The sequence below is a fragment of the Tigriopus californicus genome, chromosome 6, assembly GCF_007210705.1.
Source record: "Tigriopus californicus strain San Diego chromosome 6, Tcal_SD_v2.1, whole genome shotgun sequence".
Lineage (NCBI taxonomy): Eukaryota > Metazoa > Arthropoda > Copepoda > Harpacticoida > Harpacticidae > Tigriopus > Tigriopus californicus.
In genome coordinates this window covers 7273123-7284677 of record NC_081445.1, presented here as the reverse complement: position 1 = coordinate 7284677, position 11555 = coordinate 7273123, and positions in this window count along the sequence as shown.

Here is an 11555-nt window from a genome sequence, read left to right as displayed (position 1 = left end):
CAAAGATTCTCGGGTTTGTATACCGATACAAGGGAATGAAATTCTCTGTAAGTCAAGGTGAGTCATAATTTATGAATATTGGTCGTGCAAACTGTTTGAATTAGCCGCTCTAGGCAGGGTGGGCATTTCATTTTTGGACACTTTTGTCCACCCCTGTCCAAAAGTGTCCAAAAGTGTCCAAAAATAAGGGTGGACAAAAGTGGAAAAAGTGTCCAAAAGTGTCCAAAAATACGAACCTTTAAAACTACAAATATAAAGGATATTCTGTATGAAACCTATCCTCTACTTCAAAAATTGCTCATTGATGGTTCCAAGAGCAAGATAAGTCTTTAAAACCTTTGCATATACCTCTAACATACCCAAAAAGGTATTTGAAAGACAGGTTCTTAACTCTTTTTTTCTTACGTTAGATTAAGAGCACAAGCAGGGAACAAAGTCTCCCTCTAGTAGAATGCAGCTGTTGCAAAGGATTCAAAAACTGAAATAGCTAAACATTATATTCTGGTTATCTGGCTTCATTTATTCAACATTATTAACTTTTTGCAAAAATGTTTTACTTAAAATCTTCAGTCATTTGGGATTTCTTTTTAAAAAGTACTAATATTAAAAATTGAATTTCTTACGAATTGCTAAAATCTAATAATGACATATTTTGCCTATACTTATGGTTTTTCTTCCATAAGTAAGTTAATTGAGACATTGTTAGGCATATTTTTAACTTTTAAAGATGCGATTGATGTCAGGAAATGAGATTCCCAATGTTTCTTAAAGAAACATATATCTTAGTTTTTAGATGTATTATAAAATTGTAATTCATGCACTCCTTATAAATATGTTATGTATATTACAAATATGAGAAGTATTATTGGATATTTGATATTCAGCTCCTAAGCTTTTTTAAAATTATTTCTTTTTAATCTTTGTTAAAATTACCCAGCCACCAAATGCCCTGATTATAGTGTGGCTTTGACTTATTAACAGTCAAAATATATTAAAGATATTTGTTTTGACTTATAACGCTGTATTGTATCAAGATAACGAATTTCGTTAAGTGTATATCTTGGAAATTAAAAACGTTAGTGAAAAGGCTAGTTGTTACTTCATATTTATGTGTTTGAAGAAAGCTTAGATTTTATTGATTACTGATTCTATTTGCTGGTTCACATCTAGATTTGGTAAAGAAATATCATGATTTAGGGTTTAAAAGTGTTTGCTTGTCAATCCCCTTTTGCACAATTGTACTTAATTTTGGACACATTCTGCCCACTTTTGTTCAATTTTGTCCACTTTTGTCCACTTTTGTCCACTTTTGTCCACTTTTGTCCACTTTTGTCCACTTTTGTCCACTTTTGTCCACTTTTGGACACTTTTGTCCACTTGGTGTCCAAAAGTCACGCTAATTCTCAAAATTGCCCACCCTGGCTCTAGGGCACCCTTGAATGTAGGGCTGGTCTGGGATCGTTAACAAAACCGATCTAAGTCACGTTTAAAACTTAACAATGGGTCATCTAATGCATAGAATCGTCTAAGAGAGCACGGCAGCAAGTTGTACAAAGTCGGTGCCGTTTAAAACAAAAGAAGATTTTAAGCTCCTCACAATCTTTTTATCCAAGTGATTGATTTTATGGCGCATTTCGCATGAAATTCCTCGTCTCTCGCTAACGCTATGTGGTATCCCCGGGTTAGGACAAAGGGAATGGAGACATTTAAACACATACAGGATTAGGTAACGTTCATACCTACGTTTGAATACTGTATAATCCCAATGATTTGAGGCGTTCCCATTAGTTTAATTTCGAAATCCCGTCAAATATATCTCGTGAAACTCTTTTGTACTCGTTCAATCTTATTTAACCCCCAGCGGTCATGGGGGCCCAGATTGGTGAAGCGTATTCAAGATGTGGCTGGACTATTGATTTGTACAGGGTTTTCATAGTCAGTACATCTCTGGACTTGAATGTTCGATATATCCAGCCGCAAGTCTGAAAGGCTTTGGTCACTTTTGACTGTACATGCTCTTCAAATTTACCATCGTCTTGTAGGATTATCCTGAGATCCTTGATTGAATTTACCAATTCGATTGGGTTCTGGTAATTATCGATTTAAAAGTAGGGGGTCAGTACCAACTTGGCCGTATGTTATAATACGGAATTTATCCCCATTTAATTCCATGTTCTGTGCTTGAACCAAACATATAATCTGTCTAAGTCGCTTTGCAACTCTGTCCCATTCGCTGTATTTCTTCCAGACACTAGCTTGGTATCGTCAGCATAAGAGGAGATTACAGACGCAAGGGTAATTCATGTAGTGGTGCGATAAAAAGTATGAAGAGGATTGGGCCTAGTATAGTACCTTGCGGAACTCCGGATGAGACTTGGCAAGTGCGACTCAAGCACCCTTCAACTCGAACAACTTGGGTACGGTCGGTCAGGAACTCTTTGATCCAAGAATACGTATTTCCATTGATACCTATTTTACTTAAATAATTTAAAAGTAGAATATGGTCTACTTTGTCAAAAGCTTTAGCAAAGTCCAAGTAAATAACATCAACACATTCATTATGCTGTAGTCCCGCAATTACGTCGTCAAAATGTTGAATAAGTTGAGTCACTGTGCTAAAATGAGTACGAAACCCATGTTGTTGGTCAGGAATACTACCTTTTTTGTCAAGGTATCATAAGAGTTTTTCCTTAACCACCTTTTCCATGACCTTGGCAATATTTGACGTTAGGGATATTGGTCTATAATTGCCAGGTATACCCCTTGTGGCAGAAAGTGGCTGAAATTCGATCAATCTCGATTTTTCCCATCACTGGTGCTAGGTCCATCCCGTTGGTTGACCATCCACCCTACTCACCAAACCTGGCGCCGGCGGACTTCTTCTTGTTCCCTACGGTCAAAAGATCCTTGTCTGGCACCCACATTGCTGATTACACTGTCAAAAAGGAGTGGGAGGGGTCTGCAACACCATCACCACGGAGGCGTACAAAAAAAAAAAAATGTATCCTTCTACACCCTGGAGACCAAGTAAGGCAACAAGCAATGGGTCCCAAAGGGTGGCAGGGCCCCCATCAAGTTCAAGGTCCAAGAGAGTTGCAGGAAACAAATGGTAATCACCTGGTTTGATAACAACGGCCTTATTTACCAGCATTATTGCAAAGTTTGTACCAGGGTCAATGCAGACTACTTCTGCAGGGTCATGACCACCTTCTTAAAAAATTTCAAGGCCAAAAGGCCCACCATGGTTAAGAAGGAGTGGTTCTTGCACATGGACAACTGCAGCTCCCACACAACCAGAATCACGAAGGAATTCATCAGTGCTAGGCAGGGATGAGAAATTATTAAAAGCCATTTTCTACCACCTGACAGAAATTGGTGGCAGAAAATGGCAGAAATTGGTGAAAAATAAGTGGCAAAAAATGGCAGAAAATGGCAGAAAATGACAAAAAAATGTCAAAAAAATAGAATTCTTTGTATTATTCTAAATCATCTTTTTCTAGTATTTACGATCACTTCCGTTCAATCTTAAGCCTACCTGTCTGTAATTGGATGGGCACCCGACCTTCTGATAATGACCTATTCATAAAGTCCATTGGTCTCATCCATGGTGACAATGGAGTCAAGGAAGGCCTGTCCCAACTTGAAATGGGCCCTTAAAAAGGCCCTTGCACAAAGTACACGTCCATTTTTTAGCTCTTCAGTGAGCTGCCTTGGCATCCATCTTGCAGCCCGTTTTACCAGGCCAAGGTCTTCATGGAGGAGATTTTTGGTTGTTCCTTCGGCAATGTCAAACTCCCTCAAGATCTTCTTCACACTGACACGCCTGTCTTCCTCCACAAAGTCCTTCACTGCCTCAATCATCTCCGCAGTCCTCTCGGTGCGTTTGGGATTTTGGTGTCACTTGTCGGATGGTTCCCCACCACCCTTAATGACGGCCAAGATACGATTGACTTGGCTGAGGCTAAGTCCTTGATCACCATGTGCATCCTTGCACAATTTAAAGATTGTCTTTGCGTCCTGGCCGGCGTGAGGCAGATCGAAGACAAAGTCATGAGCTTGGGTCATTGAAAAAAAACAAACCAAATATTCAGAGGGGGGGGGGTAACAAAAGTCACTTGTTTATTTCTTGTCCTGTGACCATAATTTTCGAGCTGTGACCTTAATTTTTGCACAAAAGTAACCACATATTCGAACTTCATGGGGAAAAAATTATTTTCAATTTATTTAAGCTAGATTGTCTTTGGCGGATACATTCGCATCTGTTTTTGCTCTTACCTCGTAGCTGCTGGTATCACATGTAGGGCTTGCGTGTGCTCTGCACTTTTCTCGTGCGTTGTTCGAAAGGATAACCTAACAATCAATAGCTAGTTTAGGTTAGAGTCAACACACTCACCTCTTTGGCATTATTGCACAGCCATTTCTTCACGCCCTCCATCAACCACACGATCTCCTGGGACTGAGAGACCCAGAACTTACGAACGGGACCACCAATCGGCTTGGGCTCAAGGTGCATACGTAATATCCTTCAAATTCCAGTCCTTTGCTGAAACACAAGGAGATGCTATGTCAACCACTCGCCAACAAGTACTGAGCCCAGCTGGTAGGTTGGCTGGTGCCTGGTAGTGATGTGACCTAGAGGGCTAATGTGACCCAATCTGCCTACGACCAAACTTCTAACCCAGTACTACCAAGATTGGACCCGGATTGTTTTTTGGGTCAGATTTAGTTGCACTTTCTGAACCAAAAACCAATCCAGGACCAATCTTGGCAGTACAGGATTAGAAGTTTGGTCGCAAGCAGATTGAGTCACATCAGTATTGGCTGGTAGCCTGAAGAAGGATCAAGGCGATCAGGGTCTGTCGTGGTTAGTTGCCATCTCATATGAGAAGGCTCCAAACATGCCAAAATACTTCTTTAAACGTGCCAAAAACATGCCACCTGAAAAACAGAATATGATAGAAAACATGTCCCAAAGAAAAAGTATCCCATATTTGCTACTTTCTTGAAACTATATTATCCTGAGCTCAAATTGAATTGCAGTAATTCTTTGACCTACAAACAGTCATTTACACAGTGTATCTTAAATATTTATGAATAATTGCTCTGAAAAAAAGATTTCCCACGGTTTGTGGAAGCATATCAGCAAATGTACAACACCAAATTCATTATTATAAATATGTAAATCTTTTTGGTTTCAGGTCTTAGGATCGGAGAGGTAAGCCCTGCCTCTCCCGCAAAGCAAGCCATCACATTGTCCACTTCCAAATTTAGGCAGATTCATGTCCGTTATCAGTTTGGTTCTCCAAGGTTGGGTGTGGTAAGCTATTAAAAGTTTCTTTTAGATAATGGTCAGGGGGGAGATTGAAACCAGGGATTACTCTAATTCTAGGAAAGTACGCTAACCATTACACCATGTCTCAGAATATGCCAGAAAACATGCCCGATCAAAAACATGCCTTATTCCATATTCCCATGCCAATCAGCGATGGGAAAAATTGAGATTGATAGAATTTCTGCCACTTTCTGCCACAAGTGGCTGAAAATGGCAGAAAGTGGCAGAAAGTGGCAAAAAATGGCAGAAATTGCTAGAAGGTGGTCAAAAATGGCCGCCGGTGTTTAGAATGGCCGATCTCGATTCTAACAGAGGTCAAAGACAAGAAAGATCATATGGGTTGGATAAGTTTTTCAAGTGTCCTTTGCTACAAAGCATATTGATATAGCATTGTTTGAAATGCAAAATTTTCCTCAAATATTGATATTTATACTGTTTGATGGTTGATTGAATTGATAACAGTATCCATAGACCACTTGCAGTATCCAAGGCCTAGCCACAACACTTACACTTTTTTTCACACTCATCAAAATGGTTATTGAATGCAATATAAGTTTTTTTTTTTACATGCAATTGTCGTCATTTCACTTTAAAAAGTTTAGGTCAAGTGGCATCCTTGACTTCAATCAATTGCGGTGGCAAAATTCAAACTCAATCACACACCAATGACGTTTAGTGGTTGTATCTCACATTCGATGCAAAATACCCATCCTAACGTGTCAAAAATACATAAAGGTAAGCTTAAAAATGAACGGAAGTGATCGTAAATACTAGAAGAAGATGATTTAGAATAATACAAAGAATTCTATTTTCTGCCATTTTTGTCATTTTCTTCTAGTCAAGAATGTAATCAATTATCAAGTCAATCCAACTTCTCGTGGTTCAGCTCCACCCACAAGTATAGAACATGGTGCAATTGGTTGACTGGCAGTTGCCCTCCTCCTTGGAGAAGATCTAGTTGTGTAGCTCTCCCCATGTTGGAATGAGCGTGATTGGCAGAGGGCCATGCAGCTGGCAAGAGCTGTCCGACACCCTCGTGACCCATGGGATGGCCTTTTGGACCGGATAAACATGGACTGAATGAACATGGACGGATGAAGCCGTGATGCGGATGAATCGTCAACCCCGGATGGTTGGCCCGTGAACCTCGAATGGTTGGCCCATGAACCCCGGATGGTTGGGATGGTTGGCCCGTGTACCCCGGTTGTTTGGCCCGTATACCCCGGATGTTTGGCCCGTGTACCCCGGATGTTTGGCCCTTGTACCCCGGATGTTTGGCCCTTGTACCCCGGATGTTTGGCCCTTGTCCCCCGGATGTTTGGTCCGTGTACCCTAGATGGTTGGCCCGTGAATCCCCGGATGGTTGGTCCGTGAATCCCCGAGATGAACCCCCCGTGTGTGAGGGAGATGTGGTACCCCGCTGTTTAGCATCCTGCTCATACTCGTAATATATGATCTTTGTCGTAAAGGATTACCGTCATGTATATATAAATGTGTACTGGTCAGAAATATAATCAGACAGCAAGTCCATCCAACTCCTGGTGGGTCAGTTCCACCCACAAGTATAGAACAGCCACCCTGACTATTTTGTCTCCAAGACAGCCATTTTCTACCACCTGGCAGAAATTGGTGGCAGAAAATGACAAAAATGGCAGAAAATAGAATTCTTTGTATTATTCTAAATCATCTTCTTCCTAGTATTTACGATCACTTCCGTTCATTTTTAAGCTTACCTGTATGTAGTTTTGACACGTTGGGATGGGTATTTTGCATCGAATGTGAGATACAACCACTAAACGTCATTGGTGTATGATTGAGTTTGAATTTTGCCACTGCAATTGATTGAAGTCAAGGATGCCACTTGACCTAAACTTTTTAAAGTGAAATGACGACAATTGCATGTAAAAAAAAAACTTATATTGCATTCAATGGCTAGGCTTTGGATACTGCAAGTGGTCTATGGATACTGTTATCAATTCAATCAACCATCAAACAGTATAAATATCAATATTTGAGGAAAATTTTGCATTTCAAACAATGCTATATCAATATGCTTTGTAGCAAAGGACACTTGAAAAACTTATCCAACCCATATGATCTTTCTTGTCTTTGACCTCTGTTAGAATCGAGATCGGCCATTCTAAACACCGGCGGCCATTTTTGACCACCTTCTAGCAATTTCTGCCATTTTTTGCCACTTTCTGCCACTTTCTGCCATTTTTCAGCCACTTGTGGCAGAAAGTGGCAGAAATTCTATCAATCTCAATTTTTCCCATCGCTGATTGGCATGGGAATATGGAATAAGGCATGTTTTTGATCGGGCATGTTTTCTGGCATATTCTGAGACATGGTGTAATGGTTAGCGTACTTTCCTAGAATTAGAGTAATCCCTGGTTTCAATCTCCCCCCTGACCATTATCTAAAAGAAACTTTTAATAGCTTACCACACCCAACCTTGGAGAACCAAACTGATAACGGACATGAATCTGCCTAAATTTGGAAGTGGACAATGTGATGGCTTGCTTTGCGGGAGAGGCAGGGCTTACCTCTCCGATCCTAAGACCTGAAACCAAAAAGATTTACATATTTATAATAATGAATTTGGTGTTGTACATTTGCTGATATGCTTCCACAAACCGTGGGAAATCTTTTTTTCAGAGCAATTATTCATAAATATTTAAGATACACTGTGTAAATGACTGTTTGTAGGTCAAAGAATTACTGCAATTCAATTTGAGCTCAGGATAATATAGTTTCAAGAAAGTAGCAAATATGGGATACTTTTTCTTTGGGACATGTTTTCTATCATATTCTGTTTTTCAGGTGGCATGTTTTTGGCACGTTTAAAGAAGTATTTTGGCATGTTTGGAGCCTTCTCATATGAGATGGCAACTAACCACGACAGACCCTGATCGCCTTGATCCTTCTTCAGGCTACCAGCCAATACTGATGTGACTCAATCTGCTTGCGACCAAACTTCTAATCCTGTACTGCCAAAGTTGGTCCTGGATTGGTTTTTGGTTCAGAAAGTGCAACTAAATCTGACCCAAAAAAACAATCCGGGTCCAATCTTGGTAGTACTGGGTTAGAAGTTTGGTCGTAGGCAGATTGGGTCACATTAGCCCTCTAGGTCACATCACTACCAGGCACCAGCCAACCTACCAGCTGGGCTCAGTACTTGTTGGCGAGTGGTTGACATAGCATCTCTTGTGTTTCAGCAAAGGACTGGAATTTGAAGGATATTACGTATGCACCTTGAGCCCAAGCCGATTGGTGGTCCCGTTCGTAAGTTTTGGGTCTCTCAGTCCCAGGAGATCGTGTGGTTGATGGAGGGCGTGAAGAAATGGCTGTGCAATAATGCCAAAGAGGTGAGTGTGTTGACTCTAACCTAAACTAGCTATTGATTGTTAGGTTATCCTTTCGAACAACGCACGAGAAAAGTGCAGAGCACACGCAAGCCCTACATGTGATACCAGCAGCTACGAGGTAAGAGCAAAAACAGATGCGAATGTATCCGCCAAAGACAATCTAGCTTAAATAAATTGAAAATAATTTTTTCCCCATGAAGTTCGAATATGTGGTTACTTTTGTGCAAAAATTAAGGTCACAGCTCGAAAATTATGGTCACAGGACAAGAAATAAACAAGTGACTTTGTTACCCCCCCCCCCCTCTGAATATTTGGTTTGTTTTTTTTCAATGACCCAAGCTCATGACTTTGTCTTCGATCTGCCTCACGCCGGCCAGGACGCAAAGACAATCTTTAAATTGTGCAAGGATGCACATGGTGATCAAGGACTTAGCCTCAGCCAAGTCAATCGTATCTTGGCCGTCATTAAGGGTGGTGGGGAACCATCCGACAAGTGACACCAAAATCCCAAACGCACCGAGAGGACTGCGGAGATGTGAGGCAGTGAAGGACTTTGTGGAGGAAGACAGGCGTGTCAGTGTGAAGAAGATCTTGAGGGAGTTTGACATTGCCGAAGGAACAACCAAAAATCTCCTCCATGAAGACCTTGGCCTGGTAAAAGGGCTGCAAGATGGATGCCAAGGCAGCTCACTGAAGAGCTAAAAAATGGACGTGTACTTTGTGCAAGGGCCTTTTTAAGGGCCCATTTCAAGTTGGGACAGGCCTTCCTTGACTCCATTGTCACCATGGATGAGACCAATGGACTTTATGAATAGGTCATTATCAGAAGGTCGGGTGCCCATCCAATAAAAACTGCCCATATTGTGCCAATTTATAAAAGAGGAGATGGGGTATACCTGGCAATTATAGACCAATATCCCTAACGTCAAATATTGCCAAGGTCATGGAAAAGGTGGTTAAGGAAAAACTTCTATGATACCTTGACAAAAAAGGTAGTATTCCTGACCAACAACATGGGTTTCGTACTCATTTTAGCACAGTGACTCAACTTATTCAACATTTTGACGACGTAATTGCGGGACTACAGCATAATGAATGTGTTGATGTTATTTACTTGGACTTTGCTAAAGCTTTTGACAAAGTAGACCATATTCTACTTTTAAATTATTTAAGTAAAATAGGTATCAATGGAAATACGTATTCTTGGATCAAAGAGTTCCTGACCGACCGTACCCAAGTTGTTCGAGTTGAAGGGTGCTTGAGTCGCACTTGCCAAGTCTCATCCGGAGTTCCGCAAGGTACTATACTAGGCCCAATCCTCTTCATACTTTTTATCGCACCACTACATGAATTACCCCTTGCGTCTGTAATCTCCTCTTATGCTGACGATACCAAGCTAGTGTCTGGAAGAAATACAGCGAATGGGACAGAGTTGCAAAGCGACTTAGACAGATTATATGTTTGGGTTCAAGCACAGAACATGGAATTAAATGGGGATAAATTCCGTATTATAACATACGGCCAAGTTGGTACTGACCCCCCTATTTAAATCGATAATTACCAGAACCCAATCGAATCGGTAAATTCAATCAAGGATCTCAGGATAATCCTACAAGACGATGGTAAATTTGAAGAGCATGTACAGTCAAAAGTGACCAAAGCCTTTCAGACTTGCGGCTGGATATATCGAACATTCAAGTCCAGAGATGTACTGACTATGAAAACCCTGTACAATAAATAGTCCAGCCACATCTTGAATACGCTTCCCCAATCTGGGCCCCCATGACCGCTGGGGACTAGACCGTTGGGATCACTTTCTGAGAGGTGACGATTTCTTTTGGAAACGGATCACTGCCCCTTAGAATGGATCACAAACAAGAAGGGTTGTCGCGGCAAAAACTGGGAAGGTGGGCCTTGCGATTGGCTGAATACGATTTCTCAATCGAGCATATTCAGGGAAAATCCAATGAGGACGCTGATTGCTTATCACGAGCAATAGTTTGGTAGTATCGGAAAGGATGAAGAGAGCCTCATCATGCTAGGAGGAGGAGAGGGACTGAGAACACTCCTCAAATCGGAAGGAAGCAAATAGTGAAGATCAAGAAACGGTGACCACAGAAGTGACGACGATGGTTGAAATTGTTTATTCGGAAACGTTACGGCACGAAATCTGGTCTGAGATCCATGAGAATTGGGTCATGAGGAATGTGGAAATGTCTGGAGCAAGCTCGAAAATCGAATTTATTAGCCGAAGATGCGAAATGACTTAAACTGTGGGCAAGAAAAATGTGATTTTGCGCTCGGAACAAGGATTTTGGTCCAGGAACGGGGAAAGCACCTATGGTTTTAGTGGAGAAATCATTTTGGAACCAATGGAACGTGTGGCTAATTGATTTTATGGGCCCGTTTCCAGAAGAAAAATGGAGAAAAATACTCTCTTGGTAATGGTCGACTGTCTGACCAAGTGGGGCGGAGGTTGAACTACTTCCAGACACAACTGCATCAGGAATAGTAAAATGGTTTTCGGAAAAATCATTCCTCGCCACGGAGTCCCAAGAGAGGTTATCATGGATCGCGGTTCAAGTCTGGAATCGCTAGAGTTGGAAGAATCTGCAAAACCTGGGGATCAAACAAACAATTACTACGGCTTATCATCCAAGAGCAATCCAGTCGAGCGAGTAAGTGAACCTTGAATAAATACAGGGTGCGTCAAGAAAATCTGCCGCATGGCTTATTTACCTTTTAAACAATCATAACTTGTGAACTAGATGGGAGATTCAGCTTATTTTTTTTGTTTGAAAGCTGCATTTATTAGAAAAATTCTTTATTCAATAAAGTCTCCTTGATTCGCGATG